At 38.6% G+C, this 16,274-nt stretch overlaps 1 protein-coding gene across 1 annotated transcript in view; it reads right to left on the bottom strand.

Annotated features, from left to right (window-relative positions):
• DLG2 (discs large MAGUK scaffold protein 2) overlaps positions 1–16,274 on the bottom strand; it is a 718,789-nt gene that overhangs the window by 504,573 nt on the left and 197,942 nt on the right. The window lies entirely within an intron of this gene.

The raw sequence follows: 16,274 nt of genomic DNA, 5'->3' as shown, positions 1-16,274 counted from the left end.
GCCATGCCACTTAAAATTGAGAAAATCAGTTCTTCCCCGTATTTAAACATTATACAATTCCTTAAATGTTTGAGAAAGATCACTAAATGTTTACTAATTTCATCAGTCTCCTTCCAGAACAGGCATCAAACTGTGCAGCAAAACCCACAAGAAGGTATCATCATTGTGTAGGATCAGCTTTTTTGCTTGGTTGCCTTTCTTGAGACTAAACCAATAAGAAAAACCTTACCATTTAATTTGGTCTACAGCAGTAACTCAGGAGCAAGTGAAGTTGTGCATTAATTTGTATAGTCCTAAGGCGACACCCAAAAATTTGTCCTTCATTTACCTGGGGTTTTGAAGTTTAGACTTAACTTGAAAAAGAGATTATCAACAGCTTTCGTAAATGAAATCAGTAGAAAACCAGACTAATTTCACTAAAATATGTTTTGTTTCCTTCAATACCTGATCTCATCCATCAACAATGCAGAAAGGTAACAGAAATATTTCAAATGCAGTTCTTTCTCCAAATGCAATGATCTATTTGTTAGAAAAATGTTAAAGTTAAGAGTGTGATAAGAATAGAGCATTATAAAAATACATCATAAAGTTCACAAGTGAAGTTTCAAGTGATACACACCATATCACTTTATGTGTCCAATAAGCATGTATCTCTGGTATAAAAACATACCATAAAATAGCAGTGGAATCTTTTTACAGTGTAACTTATTCTGATAGTTTCAGTTGCCATAAGATCTTTCCAGGAATGAAAAATAAAACAAATAAAAGAAAGTACTTTGTAATAATTCACAGAGTGTTAGTTCACCTCTTAGGAAGGAATTTCAAACATTGTGGCTGGGTTTTTCTTTTTTTTTTTTTTTTTGCAGGTTCCAGAAATTACCCTTGAGCTAGCAGATTTCTGGAGCATCCAATCTGTTCAGCCTTGGAAAGGTTATGTATGAGAGGTTATTATGTCCTACTAAACACTGACCCGTTTTATCACGGTGAGGTCTATGGGACAGCAGCAAGCATTGTGCTCAAAGCTTAACTGAGAACCTTAGTAATTTATAATTTCCAATCCATCTGCACAGTGCCACATGATCCATATGTTCTGCCTTTTTAATCTTCTATCTAAAAGGTCCCGAGTTTTCATGTTTGCTCATGAATATTTCCAGATTCCAAAGAAATTGACCCATGAGCAGCAGAATAAACAAGACCTCCCCTCCTATGGCTCTGAGCTGTATTGTTAAATTCTGATGGCTAATAAGGTGTTGGTTCCAACAGAAGTTTCTGCTGCAGCAAAATTTCACATTTGCTCTTTCTCTCTCACTCCCCCATCTCTTAGTTATAATACTTAATCTGTATTAATTCAGTGGTATTTATACCAGGTGAGTTAATTCTATATCTTTCCTCTATTGGGTTACCTCTTTTTATGAAAGTCATAGGACTTTCTCTTCAGCTACTGATCCATTTCAGATTTGATTGAAAATGAAAAAAGGGAAAGAAAATCAAAGGGGGCAAAAATTATCATCATGGCCTAAGACAGTATTTTGTTTATAATATATTTTTCCTTTCCCATTGCAATCTGTGTTTCTCTTTCTTCTTTATTAATTTCTAAAAGCTTTATGCAATAGAGCTTCTTATGTCATGAAAATGTTTTCAATATTTCAGCTCTTGAATTTTGCCATTTATTTGTAAAAATTCTCTTAGTGAAGTCACTCAAAGATTTAGCTACAAAGCTGTAAGTCATTCTTAGAACATTCAATCAGTTAAGTATTTATGAGTCATTTATATTTCCCTCTCCACTGTAGATACGTATATTTTACAAAATGGCATTTTATCATCTGCCCATTCTTATAGTTCTGTTTAATTTGTCTAAATGTTATACAGCTTTATCTTCTTTTCACTGCCCAAAATAACGGTATCCCATCTGCAAACTGCCCTGTGTCTGTCTAGCCAATAACCACATTTATACTTCTAGAGCACTGTCTAGGAAAGCTTTCAAAATGTGCATAGACTTTCCCTGGTCCAGGCTGTCTTTGCCATAAGCCTTCTGCCATATTGCAGGTGATCCATTCCTTTCTCTCAGTTGTTGTGCTCACTGGTACTCTAAATTTCCCTGGTATTTTATTTTCAGAAGCATTTTCTTTCCTTAGCATATTAGAGGGATGGGACTTCATGAAAGTTGGTAAGTACAAATAAATTACTAGAGCCTCTTTTCCACTTACTACTAATTTACTGACACTCTCAGAGATTCCATTAAGCTAAAAGAAATCTATTTTTCCTTTAGAGAAACTATTCTTGTTTGTTACAATCCCATTATGTTTATCTCATTAAAAGTACCTGGCACAGATTTTCTGAAGTGTGATTCCCAAGATCATCCCTAGAGTTTCTGAAAAGACAGATAAATATTTCCTGTCATCTAGTTCTCTAAATGGAACAGCTGTGGCACTGCACATTTTCATTAACTACCCATCAGCCATCTAATTCTACTTAATTAATACTATTTGTAAGAGAGCAACATTTTTGTCTACTTTTTTTCTTTTGCAAATATAAAATACTACCAGCAGCTCATAAAAATCTTGAGTAAAATTATACCAACTGCCTATTTACCCATATCTCTGGAAAACTGACTCTACCAAGCAGATACAGTTCTTTGCTCCTAGGAGTAGGTTTTGTCCCTGAAGCACATATACAGTTTTGGGAGCTCTGAGGAAAGTGGTTAGAACTGCTCCTGCAACTATCCCAAATCTGCAAAAGAATGGTGGAATCAGATGTAACATAAACAATGAGGACAACTGGGTGGTAGATTCCTACTCCATGGCCTTAACAGTTCAGAAAAAAAAAAAAAAAAAAAGTCACTGGAGTAGGAACAGCCGGGATCTAGCACTGCCCCTACACTAATTAGTCTTTCAGCAATGTTACCAATGCAAAACACCCTTGTCCAGTGCCCTGACCACTTTCTCCATCTTTGTTTTCCAAAAGAGTGTGAAGTGAGAGCTGCAGGGTAGATGCAGTACATAGAATGGCTAAGTTTGGGATGGGACTAAAAGTGTTAAAACCATTATTTCTTGTCTTCATCTTTCTTGTTTCTCCTCAGGTGATCATTCTTGCCCCAGACTGCTGGAGATGCAGCTGCCTTGGGTAGCCACTGTGCTCCTCAGCAAATGAACGTCCTTCCTCAAAGTCACAGAGATGTCAAAGCAGTCATTCACACCACATGTCTTATAGGGAAAGGGGAGCTGGGAAAGACACTGCCAGCTCGAGGAAACTGGGAGAAAAGAAAGCATTTCCAGAGTATAAGGACTTTTTACAAATCAGCATCTTGACTTTCCATAAAGTGTTGCCCTGATGGTTCTTGTGTTTGTATATCAAATTGTCAACTTATTTCTTCTTGATTAGATCTTATCAAAGGTTCCAATGCCACCGAAGCCCCCAAAACATTGCCAGAGAACAGAATTATAGTACACCAAGATGCTCTCCACCAGCACTTTTAGAAGATATAGAGCATCAAAGCACTAAACCCATTACCAAATAATATTACAATCCTCCAATAAAATTATGGAGAATTTGTATTTGAAAGTCCACCCATCATAGGTCTTCAATATCACACCCAACAGGCTAAGAGCATGTGAGAAGAGAGGTGGAGATGGGTGTCCCTAAAAAGGGTCCTCACAAGGTAGTGCCAAAACTTGTTATATTATGTCTCAAGTGTTTTAATAAGGCACTCACTCTACCATAATTAAGTAAACTCATTTACATTAACCATTATTTTGAAAATTGTGTCGAAAAACCCATCTAATTGAAAGTATAGTAATGCTCATCAACTCAGTTAAAAACATGTGTAGAAATAAATCAAGGACATTAATTGATTAACACAGTAAGCAAATGGCGATATGCTAGCTGGAGTGGGTTAATTTATACATTGTGCAATCATGGCAGATTCTTACTGACTCTATTCTCAGAACCATTTTTATTTAACGCCAAGGCTGTTTGTTTTTTTCCCCAAAATGTGTACACTTGTCCATGTGTTTCTCGCTCAGTGAAGTGCAAAGCATTTGTGCAGTGCTGATGGGAAAAAGCCAATAAATGTAACAAGAAGGCACTGGTCTATAATTCAGCCTCGAGATATAAAAGTAGATATAATTCGATTGCAATAGATAGATTATTAGATAAGATTTGGATATATGCAGGAATTCCTATTAATTTTTGCTCATTTACATTGGTTTTAGCCTGGGCAGCTTTGTGGTATCACAACATTAAAGCTTTTCTTTGTCCACGATGCTTAGGACAATGGGGCCCTGCACTGCTATCAGAGCCCCTAGGTAATACTATAACCTAAATTATCATCATCATCATTCAGATTGAATTAAGAGGCTTGGAAAGAATATGCATCTAGGGAGGAATCTCCAGACCAGTCTAGCTTAGATCATTACTAAGAGCTATAATGAGAAGGGCAGTGGCACATCTGCTTTGATGTATTCAGGAGCGGGAAGGACGGCACTAACCTGGTCAAAAATCTTCATGTAGCAAAGATAAGACAATGTGAGATAAGCTACAGCATGATGCTACAGAATGGATGAATTTCATCCTCTCCCACACCTCTCATTTTATTATCAGATGAGATTCTCAAAAAGAATTTAAAAGAGTTTGTGACTTACAGTTCTTTGAAAATCAAAGGGAGATGTATTCCTGTCAAAATTAGGCTGAAACCTACTTTTCCCAAAAGCCTGAATATAAAAGAATCCAGCTTTTCAAGATTATATATAAACACCATCGTCACCCCTGGGTTTAACAGTGTTTGGGAAAATTTTGTACTTATCCACCCACACATGATCTAACTGAAGTCTGCAGAGTGTTCACCCACAGACGGATGTGACCCACTGTGTTTGTATCCAGACTGGTGGAGCAATACTAACAAACCCAAAATTTCAGTCAGAGTCGTCCAGCAAAAATCAATTGGGGACTGCTATTTTTGTTCAGGTTTCTTCCTCTGTAATCCCCAGAGGCAATGCAATGAGCAGCTCCTTTGAATATTAAATTATTGAGGTTCAGAAGAATTTAATTAGTATCTCACCTACTTACCATCTTGCAACGATGCTTCTCCTACAATTATGGTACTACATTACAAGCAATTTCAGCTTAATTGAAAAACTGGAATAAAACCTGAGTTCCAATTGCCAGAATTACCTGTATTAAGATAGCTATAACTGACTTAAAAACCAGTAAATGTGAGATGATCTCTATGCATGCAAGTTTACAGCAGATTCTCTAGTATTCAGCCTTAATATTTAGCCTTAATATTACCATATTCACCCTAGTATTACCATACTGTCAAAAGAAATGTGTTTAAACAACATTGCAGACATGTCAGCTTTCTGGGTACAAGCAGTTGAATAATCACAAAATCAAATCAGGCTGCAAGGTAGCAAAATGTAGGCTCTAAAATCTTTTCAAATATTTTAACAGTTTGTGTCTCTTTCTCCCCAGCTGCACATGCCTATGTGTATTTCAGCCACTGACTGCCAGACTCCTTTCTCACAGTTCCTCACATTCATATTATTTGGAAAATACATTTTCTCACAAAGCCTTGTACTGGAAGCAAGAAAGAAAAAAAAAAATTGCAGGGACAGTGAGAGCAAGAGAAAAAGAGCAATGGGACAAAACCCAAATTGTATTTTCTTCAGCCTGTTTCTCTACTCTGCTGCATTTCGTGTGGCTCCAAGCTGGCTCAGATCCCCTTTGGTTTGCGATAATGACCTGGCATAGAAGTCAGCTGCTGAGTCATCCTGCTTCAGCAGGATGAGAAAAGAAAGTATGAGAAAAAAAGGTTGGTGATAAAGTCAGTATATGAAAGGTGGAAAGCCACAGATGTGTGTTTCCAATGGCTCTATCCTCCAGCTGAGTACATAGTTTCAAAGTCATTCTGCTCTAAAAGACTAACCTATTCAGAGAAACACGGAGCCATTAAGGTTGGAAATAATCTCAAGATCAAGTCCAACCATTAACCCTGACACCATCAGGTCCACCACTAAACCATGTCCCTTTGTGCCACAGCTACAGCTACATGTTTTTTAAACACTTCCAAGGATGTCAATTCCAACACTTCCCTGGGCAGCCTGTTCCAATCCTTGACCACCCTTCCAGTGGCAAAGTTTTTCCAATATCCAGACATTAGGAAATACCTATCCAGCTTCTCTGTATGCTGCACTGTAAGAAGAGTTTGATGCTGGAGTCTTTAAATGAGGAAGGCACAGCCCCTAAACAAAGGCATACCCAGTCCTCCCAAGGCACAGGTGTGGAAATTCCCAGTACACAAAGTGATGAAGGAGAATAGGAGAAACAAACTATGTTGCTCAAAGTAATTCAAACACTCCACCTCTCTAGAAGCTATTATAGACTGATGTATTGGTGCTCCACAACATTGCTCAAGACTGCTTTTCCTCTGTTTAGAAACATCACTAGAACAGTCTCCCCAAGGAACTGGTTACAGCACCAAGTTTTGCAGAGTTCAAGATGTGCTTGGAAAATGCTCTCAGGCACATGGTGTGATTCTAGGGGCTGTCCTGTGCAAGGCCAGAAGTTGAACTTGATGATCCTTGAGGGTTCCTCCCAACACAGGATAGTCTTTGATTCTGTGATAAATACTGATGTGATGCTCTGCCTGGTTGATTGTTGCCTTTTTTGACAGATTCAGCTTTATTTTTCTTTAAAAGTCTTTGAGGTACAATTGTTTAGTAGTCCTTGTGGCGTACTTTAAACTTCAAAATAGAAATAGGATTAAATTTCTCTAAGCCCAGTATCTTTAGGAGAGAGGAGGTGAACAGCATGTTCAGAAATGGAAATCTGTCTTAGGTATTTTAACCTAAGCCAAATTTCAGACATTCCCTGACATTACAGGAATTAGTTAAGTACAGGTAGTACAGCAACACCCTTGGGTTCACTTTACTGTTGCCATTCACATGTGCCTTAAGTAGATATCAACATCTCCAGAATACCAAAAAAATAATGCCTTTTCTAAAAAGTAGTAAAATTATGAAGATAGCAGTTAGGAAAATAACCCAGTTTCAGCTGAAATCTCTAATTCAGTTCAGATCTGCTCTATCTCTACATTTATTGCAAAACAGTGAAGAAACAAACTGCCCAACAATTCCTAAAGAGGAAACAGCAGCAATTTCAATGTGAAACCATCTGCAGGTGTGGTCTTCAGAAACTGGACTTCAACACTCCCAAAGTGTAAAGTTGTTAACTTTGTGCTATTTTGGCTAATTCCCAGTAATTAATACAACTCTTTATACTCTCATCACTGCAATTCTACTTCCCTGCTTGGCATTTGCTCATACACTTGATCAAAGGCACAATTTGTGACTCAGACTTCAAAGTAAGAATTTGTTTATTTGCTGTAAAAACACCATACTCTTTTTAGCCTTTTCAATGTCGTGTAATCAATTATAATAATTTTATTAAGTCTATTATCAGGTTTAATGATCTTTTTTTTTTTCTTTTTGGGAAGCAAAAACTTCAACCACTATGGGGTGATCAAATCCAATGCAGTATTTCAGGCAGATGCTTATTAAAACTGTAGTGGGAGGAAGGCGTTGAAAAAATCAGGTAGGTATACTTTCTTTGAGAATGTGGTCATTTTCTGCAGAAAACACTTTAATCTAAAAAGTTGACTTCTAGCTCTTATCTATGTAAAAGTCTCATTCTGGTCATATTTGGAAGATAGGTGCAATTTGGTGTTCATGAGTTTGTTGGTTAAAAAATTGATTGCAGTTTCTGTGGCTCATAGTTTCTGTAAGGATTAAGAGAATAAAAGCTGCCCAGAGTGCTGCCATTTTAGTGGGCAACTGAGATCCACTAGACCTGATAATATTCAACTGTATTTCACATTGCTTTTGTTCAGGGGGAAGAGAATCTACCTTTCAGAAGCAAGAAAAAAAAGAAAACCTCTTCTTAAAGCCTATGTGCAACAAAGAGGAGATGGGCAGTGCTGTGCTCCTGCTCTCCAAAGCAGCCAAGAAGCAAAATGATCAATAAGTGTGCAGTTGTCTTGTACAGGAGGGCATCAATCGTTACACGTTCACAAATTTGGTACAAGTTTGTACTTCATGGGTGACTTGAAGGATTCATAAAATCCATGTGTATGTGTAGGAATGGAAATAAGAGAAATATAAGAGAAGGAGAAATACAGGAATGGATCCTGAAGGTAAGTCAAAAAAAGGAACAGGGAAAAGGAACACTGATTAACTATGGAAAAAGAAACAATGTCATGTGAAAGGAAAGACAATGCTGTGAAAAATGAAGTTAGTAAACCATGCAGATCTTAAAAAAGCCACCTGAGTCACCAAGACTGCTGACAATTTTTTTTACATTATTCCAAATTGCATCAGCTTCAGTAACAATTTTAAAAGACTATTGAAAAGCAAGTAACATGATCTTCTGAAATAGATTGAAGGGAACCAAATGGAAAAAGGCATTTCCCATTTAAAAATATTTTTGAGAGAGATCTCTTTTGAGAAGTCTCAATTAGCCATTGATGCAAAGATCACAGAATCACAGAACCACACAATGGTTTGGGTTGTAATGGACATTAAAGATCATTAAGTTCCAAATTCCCTACCATAGGCAGGGAGATGATGCCACACAATAATAAGGTTGTGAAGATGTCACATAATAACAATCTCAGAAACTCTTATTTAGACTAGATTCTTGAAAAGAGTTGGAAAGTAACAACCAGTTCAGAAAGATTTTTCTTTTAAATGTCAAAAATCTTATTTTTTTTTGCAGCTCCATAGTCCACAAAACTATATTGTAGCAAGATTAAATAAGAGCTATGAGAAATAGGAATTTAAAAATTTTGGAAATAGCTAAAGCACTTCTTGGTCAGGCTGCCAAAATACTCTCTCATAAGGTTTGACTAAAAAAATTCTGTTCTCTTCATCCTGGAGGCTACAGCTATCCAGAGCTCCTGGAACTGCAAACTTCTGCTTTCTTTTACACCTGGTACTGACAAAAGCCAGAACATTTTTGATGTGTCACACCGTCAGATGTATAAACACATGTACCTTCTACTGAGTGCGTGAACGATCAGTATATTCCTCAGTGAAAAAGTACCACGGAACTTGAGTGCTTCATTTAAATTGTAGAATACATTCCCAAGTGTCAGCAGCAGCCGAAGTCTGACAGAAGGGCATTTCAGCTACCAAGCTTAGGGAAACAACTGGTGTTAAAGCTGTCTGACATATCTGAGAAAAATCCCTCCTGTTACAGTCTGACTAATAACACCAAGATGCTTTATTGCACTTTTCAGCAGTAGGTCACAAAACACTTTGGAAAGGTGGCAAACATCATTACAGATACTTTACATATATTCTAGTACTTCTAGACTTGGAGAAAAGAACTGGCAGAACATACAAATCCGATGTTCATAGCATCTAGTAGTTATTTCATGGATTTATTGCATGCATTTAATGTATTTTAGATGGGGGAAAAAAACAAAACAAGCTTCTTTATAACAGTCCATCTCTCAGTATTTTTTATACTCTATGAGTATTTCATATGGCCAACACATCAAGGGTAAAAACAACTCAGAAAATTACAGGGAAGCAAGGAATAACTAGTACAATGCAAAGCATTAAAGAAAGACAGTGAAAGAAAAGGATTCTTGAAATTTCTTATTTACTTGATTATATGTGAGCAACACGGTCAGGAATATATGCACATATCACGCTTCACCCTCGCCCTCCCAAAAAATCCAAACCAAACCCCCCCAAAAAAACCAAAACAAAACAAAAAAACCAAAACCAACCCAAAACAAGAGGCTCAGGAACAAGACTATTATTAAAAAGAAACCTGCTATTCAAAAAGAATAAAAGATAAATCAGCTAATTAATACTAATGGATAAAGTACCCAGTAGATCAAGAACACAGAAAATCTCCTGAAACAGCAATTCAGATTAACATTTGAAAAAACCTTCAATACCTAGGAGGCCCATATAAAGTAAACAGGATCCATAGCCTGAAAATATTTTCAAATTCCTTTGAAAATTCCTGTCTTCATTCTTCAGGCAAGTCTAACAACATATAGTGCACTAGTAGATACTGTCAGAGCTTGCTCTGCTTGTGTCCTTCAGAAGACAACATTTATTTTGACAAAAAATAAAGGATTGCAACGCCTGAGGTTTGCTTTAAGTTGCTGAGATTTCTCCAATTAAATCACCCACTGACAGAAGCAATTTTATTTGGTTTCTTTTTTCTTCTGTCAGAAACTAGGAAGACAACAAGATACTGTCTGCAACTACATAAATCATGTGAAAAGCCATCAATCAGAAAGCCAAGGCAAAACATCAAGCACACAAAACAATGGGTTTAGCTGTGATGACAAAACCAAAAAAAATGTTCTTCACTAATAACTGTTCTTCACTGTTACATTCAATTTTTGCACCATTTTAGGAATTTCTTTAGAGTAAGACAAGGACTCAGAAATTAAAGACGCTCCTGCCCACATGAAAATGAGACACACAATATTATTCAAAATGCTAATCTATAAGCTGCTTATTTTGCCTTGAAACTTAATGAAACAAAATCAAAATTCAGAGCTACTTTTGCCACTTCTTTAAGAACAGGAACAGGCACAGGCACACTTGTGAGCTTCCTTTGTCTTGTTCTAATCCAATTGCATTTTTATATTAAAAACATAGATTACAGATACAGATGTATGATATATGCTTATCTGCTCTAACAGCAGAGATAAGAGAAAAGCAGTACATTATTAAACATGTAACAAGTGTTGTGTCTTAATGAAGCAACGTACTGAATATTCAATGGAATCCGCTGACAGACTGACTGCAGCATGGGGCTTTGCCAGTGACTGCATACTGAAAAGGAGAGAGGGGGGGAAAAAGGACAAAACAAAACCAAAACACAAAAGCTAGGAAGCTACCAGGGCAGTGATCAAAAGCATTCTTATAAGATCATTGCTACTGGGCTCAGCCACCCTGGGAATAAAAAATGCTTCATGCAGATTAGCTATACTTATGAAACGCAGTCAGTGTAAGCAAAGAAAAGGATGCAAGATTAAATTTTAGATGGCTCGTTAATATATTCATGCATACATTAATATGTCCTCTATATAACCCCAATTAATTTTGTAACTGCAAGAGAAAACTTCAGACTGCTATTCCTGACATGTAACAAAGCCTCAGCCTCTCTCAGTCATCCACAGCTTTTAAAGAGCCTCTGAAATGCAGCATCTTTGCTCGGGAAGAACAGCCTGTGCTGTGACACTGCCTCAACTCTTTGTCACACCTCAGCCGCAGAAATTAAAGCAAACTCAACCTTTGTTTTTTTTCTTTTTTTCCCTAGTTGAACTTCATCTCTATCATAGGGTTCTTCCCAAGTAATATGAATTAAGGGATCTCAGCAGCTCTGGAAAAATAAATGTGGTTTCTTGCCACAGACAGATTATCCCTCGAAAACACGAGGAACTACTTTTACACAGGACTATCAGGCACAGTAATGCTGAAAGCTGTAACAATCAGCTTTCTCTGTGCAAACCTGGTTCCCTGGAAGCTAGGGGTATTTACATTGCCTGGGCAGAGGACTTCCCTGCAATTGCTCAAACCTGGTCTAGTGGAAGGTGTCCCTGCCTAAGGCAGGTGGTTGGAACTAGATCATCTGTAAGGTCCTTTCAACCCAAACCATTTTGTGATTCTGTGTTTTAAAATAGCTACGCAGGTCTCTGGAGTGTATTTCCTTATACTGTTTTCCAGCTCTGGGCAGCAACACCTCAATTTTATTTACAGGTCACATGACCACTGCAACATCAGGAGAGTCTTGGACTTTGTTGTTTTCACAGTACCCATGACCAGTGCATGACTTTGGTGTTTATACAAAGTTCACTATAAAAAAAATAGTCTTAAAGTTTGTTGAATTGTGAAGTGAGACTGCTGTATCTGAAAAAAAAAAAAAAAAGCTACATAATATTTTGACCTTATTTATCCAAATTGTCTTCAGAACTCAATTTTTATTGAAGTCAATGTTACTTCATGAAATAAATAGCTCTTGCCTAATTTACATTTTTAGACACAAAGATTACTCTTTATGACAGTTTCCAGGAAGCTCAGGCTAATACATTTTTCACAGAATCATTAATCATCCAGGCTCATCCTCAGAGCCTCTTTCCCCATCTTTGTTAATTTGTCGGACAAGCACAGCAACCACTGTAGTGAGGTCTGACTCACACCTGGACAGGAAAGCTTCAGAGGTGGGGAAAAAGCCGTTTCATTACAGACAGGAAAGGGCGAGTGACAGATACCAAAAGCCTTCAGAGGAATGACCTTCCTGCACTAGGGAGGATAAAAAGAATGATGGGCATTCAAGGGATACGACACACTCACTAGGAGATAGGAATTGGGAAAGAGAGATATCTGCCTTGGAGCAGAAACAAAACATCCTTCCCACACTAGACACAGAGAGCCTCAGAGAATCTTCTGGTCACTTGTGGTGTGAAGGGCTCTGTATTGGGTCCATCCTGTTTAATACCTTTACTGATGATGTGGATGAGGGGACCAAGTGTAAATGTGCAGATGACACCAATACGGGTGAGAGGTAGATTTGCTGGAGGGTAGGAAGGCTCCAAAGGGGAAACTGGTCAGGCTGGATTGATGGGCTGAGACCAACAGCATGAAGTTTTATAAGGTCCTGCCCTTGGGGCACAACAATCCCAGGCAGGGATATAGGCAGGGGGAAGAATGGCTGGAAGGCTGCCCAGGGTAAAAGGATCTGGCAGTGCTGGTCAACAGCTGAACATGATCCAGCGTGTGCCCAGGTGGCCAGGAAGGCCAGTGACATCCTGGGCTGGATCATCAATAGTGTGGCGAGCAGGACCAGGGCAGGGATTGTCCTCCTGTACTGGGCACTGGTGAGGCCTCACCTCAAATCCTGTGTTCAGTTCTGGGTCCCTCACTACAAGAAGGACACTGAGGGCCTGGAGCATGTCCAGGGAAGGGCAACGGGGCTGGGGAAGGGTCTGGAGCACAAGTCTGATGAGGAGTGGCTGAGGGAGCTGAGGTGTTTAGTCTGGAGAAAAGCAGGATCAGAAGTGACCTTCTCACTCTCTACAACACCTGAAAGGAGGTCAAAGTCAGGTGCTGATCGGCCTCTTCTCCCAGGCAACTGAACCTGTGCCACTGGAGATTCAGGTTGGATATTAGGATTAATTTCTTCATGAAAGGGTTGTTAAACATCGGAATGAACTTCCCAGGGAAGTGGTAGAGTCACCATCCCTGGAGGTGTTCAAGAAATGACTGGATGTGACACAGCACCATGGTCTAGTTGACAAGGTGGTGATCTGTCAGAGACTGGACTTGATGATCTCAGAGGTCTTTTCCAGCCTAAATGATTCTGTAATACTGTGACTCAAGTAATGGGCAAGACAGGGCTTCCTGCCATTTAAAAAAAAAAAAAAAATTACTCTGTGCTCTGGCATTGGGAGACACAGCCCTCCTCCTGTAATGCAATTTGTACAAATGCCAAGTTGTGGATAACCTTAATTTTGTAGACTGCTGAGTCCATTTGTTCCACGTGGAGATGGTTTTTCTCCTCTCTCCACTGGAAAGTCATTCCATCAATCACTGGCTTTCTGCAAGCTTTCAGCAACCCAGCTGAGCTTCAGGACAACATCCTGGGACAGAAATAAAAGGAATAATAGTGCGGCCCCTTCCAGAAAATGAGGATATCAAAGATGAGGCAACTGAAGAGGTTCATTACTGATCATTCCTGTTTGACAGTAACTTAGCTTAGGATTGTTATTTACCTGGTTACTTGTTTTTGCTCAATTTCCACTGATGCTTACAGTTGAACCTGGCATTAAATTAGGAAACGGAGATAGCTGGAATAGCCTGACATTTAGAATGTTCAGAAAACCAAGGAGATGAGAGATCTTTACACAGATTTTTACTTTTCAGCTTATCTTAACAAAGTGGAGTATACTGAACAACAAAAATAAGTCAAACATCACAACAATACTAGAAAGGTTCATTTATGAGCCAGAGTTATCATTCATTAATGAACACTGATTAGCTCTATTCCTGGGAGGAAGGGGAAGAGGCACATATTTAATTTAGAGACAGAACTAGCGCCTCTGATTTTCATGTACAGTTGTGTTGAATTCAGATTTCCCAAAACACCGGGGATTCACAAGGCACTTTTTACTGAATTACTACTTTCTAAGGCATCTAAAAAAACTCTCAGTAGTATAGCATGAAGCTTTACATATGCAGACCAACGAATTCTGAGCTTACTACACCATCTCGTGTCAAACAAGGGGAAGTGCAAGAAAATTATTTTAAATTCCCTTTCCATTACACTACAGACTTTTTCCTTTAAGAGATTATTAAAAGGCAATTCCATCACCTCCATAAGTTGAAAAGAACATTTATTATCTTAATATGGCAACTCTAACAAAACTTCTGCAATGCTAGCATTTTCCCAAATGTTAATACATCCACGTAACTGAAAACTTCCTTTACAGCTTCAGTGTTTGACATTCAAAGTTGCTTAAGCTGTTGAAAATTTTATCTTTTGCACACTAATAAGCAGATCAACCTTTATCAGGAGTTTGAAGCTTTCTAAAATTAAGCATTTTTCAGAACTAAGCTGACTGCACATGAAATGCTACAGGAAAGTAGAAAAGCAAAGTTAATGCAAAATACAATAAGGTGAAGAAGTGAAAAAGACAGGGAAAATAAAAGAAGATCTGGTTTGCAGCAAAACTGCTCTTGCTCATTATTTTCTACTAAAAGGGAGTAATCTGGCTAGTGCATACTAGATTTTAGGTACTTGGAAGATAAGAAAACATGCCTACCTTCAATTTCAGAAAATCTATTCACATTTCTAAACAACATTTATCATAATCAATATCTGTGTGTCTCAAAGAGATTTTCAGAATGTATGAGGACCACACTTCTTATTATTCAGAACATGAAACAAGTGCAAGGGTGTTGAAGGAAATAAGTTTTATATTTTGGTTTCCCAAACAACTTTCTGAGGTAATCAATAATCATAGAATCATAGAATGGTTGGGTTGGAAAGGATCATCTTAAAGACCATCTAGCTCCAGCCCCCTGCCATGGGAAGGGACACCTTCCACTAGACCAGGTTGCTCAAAGCCCCATCTAGCCCTGAACATTTCCAGGGATGGGGCATTCACAGCTTCTCTGGGCAACCTGTGCCAGTGCCTCATCACCCTCACAGTAAAGAATTTATTCCTAATATCCAATCTAATAATCTAATAACAATGAGCTCCACTAAGGTGTTTCTGGACTACATCAAGCCACACAATCTGAAATATGAAATTACTGCCAAATTATTTAAGAATTTGTATACTTCAAAATTTAAGATGCATCTGTTCTATGCAAACATGGCCCATATCAGGCATTTTGAATCATGGGTGTTAATAAAAATGTGGTCTGAATCCTTCCATTCTGAGTGTCAGAAAATTTTTCAAGAATTCCTGGAATGTTTTACCTGGAGATGTACACAGGGGAATTAACAAGCCCATGATTTCTCTACCTGAACTTCAACCATCCACACAACCTTCCTCTGTAATGATGCAAGCCCGTTCTCAGACTGGCAAAGTGGATTGTGGATGCAAGCTGAGATGTTCACTGAGAACTGGGGAGCAGGGTGATGTCAGCCAGCAGTCTACAGGCACAGACAAGGTGCAACACCAATGGCTTCCACAGATGGCTGTGATCACTGCTCAGTTGTGAGGGCCAGAACCAGCCAGCCCAAAGGGAGGTTTTACAACTGCATGATCTTTGCAGATTTCTTTCCAAATGAACAAAAATATATGGGAATAAGCAACTCTTTTATGCTGCCAAAGTCAAGTCACTTAGGAAAAGTGATGTGATTAGGATGGACATGTGGCTTGGTCTTGGGACAACATTTTGGTTCCAAAGCATCTTAACTAGATTATTTTTATGCTGAAACATTTTCCTTTTGTGATATTACTTCAAAACAAATATTGGGTAGTCATCCTGTCATCGGGGCACCGTGCAGCCACTAAACACAAAAGACTGCTTCAAAACTTGCTGGAGAGGTGCAGCCTGGTGCTGCAGTCCCTAGAGGGAAATTCAGGCAGTAAAATGCAGCCAGGCAGTGACACAACATCACCCAGCCAGGCAGCCAATGTGCTTGATGGCCTGGGTGAGTGGTCAGATGGACAGTCCTAATGGCACACAGGATATGATGTGATCCCTGGCTTGGTGTTAAGGGAACTTCCCTGTCTG

This window comes from Onychostruthus taczanowskii, unplaced genomic scaffold, assembly GCF_017590055.1.
Source record: "Onychostruthus taczanowskii isolate IOZ18803 unplaced genomic scaffold, ASM1759005v1 scaffold44, whole genome shotgun sequence".
In the NCBI taxonomy this organism is placed as follows: domain Eukaryota; kingdom Metazoa; phylum Chordata; class Aves; order Passeriformes; family Passeridae; genus Onychostruthus; species Onychostruthus taczanowskii.
Note: the sequence above shows the minus strand (reverse complement) of the source record. Positions and strands in the feature narration are given on the sequence as shown.